This window comes from Hibiscus syriacus, unplaced genomic scaffold (genome assembly GCF_006381635.1).
Source record: "Hibiscus syriacus cultivar Baekdansim isolate YM2019G1 unplaced genomic scaffold, ASM638163v2 tig00110383_pilon, whole genome shotgun sequence".
Taxonomy (NCBI): domain Eukaryota; kingdom Viridiplantae; phylum Streptophyta; class Magnoliopsida; order Malvales; family Malvaceae; genus Hibiscus; species Hibiscus syriacus.
The window spans coordinates 765,776-766,802 of record NW_024062714.1 but is presented as its reverse complement, the minus strand read 5'-3'; the positions used below and the strand labels follow the sequence as shown (position 1 = coordinate 766,802).

Below are 1,027 nucleotides of genomic sequence, written 5' to 3'. Positions count from 1 at the left end.
ACGATTAACATTCATAAATACCATTCGATACCTAAGTAGCAGTCATTGCAGAACAAGTAAAATGAAACAATCATGACATGAAATAATATATATACGGAGTTATTTGGCTGGTTAGTTTTTTTTTTCTCCATAAAATTAAGATTAAATACTAAATCTTTTATTCTGATCTGATGACGACGATGATATAAAAGAACATATTCTGATCTGATGATGACGATGATATAAAAGAACATGCACCGTGTAACTTCCTCCAACTCATTCCTGTATGTTGACTGTCGAAACTCATACTCCGCCACAGCAAGTTGCAACAGCTTCTTATTTAACAGGGTTGACAATCTGCTTCCAAAAGGTTTGATGTTTAATTATTTGACCTTGACGATGCATTTCTTTAAAATTTTTAATCATTTCAGTAATGTCAAGTTAAGCTGATATTATATATATATACCTGTGGGAGGAGGTCTTGCCTACCCACAAAATGTTGGTATTATTGCTGTCCTCGATCCATGCTCTATGGTCCAGACGATCCAGTCGAGCGATCCATGGAAATCTCAGTTCATGCTCCATCTGTTACACAATCACAAACAAGGAAATCAATTTTAGTTACATTAATATACCACTAATTCTCTTTCTATATATAGTTTTTAATATGATGCGGGGCGGATTCGATTACCATTTTCTTCAGCCCAGTACAACCAAAGCTAGTATCTTTCAACGCAATTTTCTCCAACACTTTCCTAGAAAATGTTGGATGGATTGCAACGTGAGCATGCACCAGCTTAGCAAATTCAGTTAGATTGCAGTTAAGAGCATAACAGCTTTCTGTTATAGTTGTTATACAAACCTTTACTTGTATATAAAGGAAGGTGGTGTTGCTTGTAAAACGATGAAATCAATAATACTCAGTTTTCTATATTCATATTAAGCTTCAATGTCATTTTCTATTATGGTATCAGACGCATAAGTTGGTTCTGGGATAAGTTTCGTTTCTTCTGTTGTGTGTTGCTACTTGGCAGCATTCTTGAAGCAA

General features: G+C 34.9%; 1 long non-coding RNA gene across 1 annotated transcript; it reads right to left on the bottom strand.

Moving 5' to 3' along the window:
* Positions 1 to 234: 234 nt before the first annotated feature.
* On the bottom strand, positions 235 to 740 carry LOC120121787. The gene is made up of 3 exons (XR_005516019.1): positions 671 to 740; positions 446 to 564; positions 235 to 336 (listed from the first exon to the last, which is right to left on the bottom strand). It is a non-coding gene; the product is annotated as an uncharacterized LOC120121787 (long non-coding RNA).
* Positions 741 to 1,027: the final 287 nt, after the last annotated feature.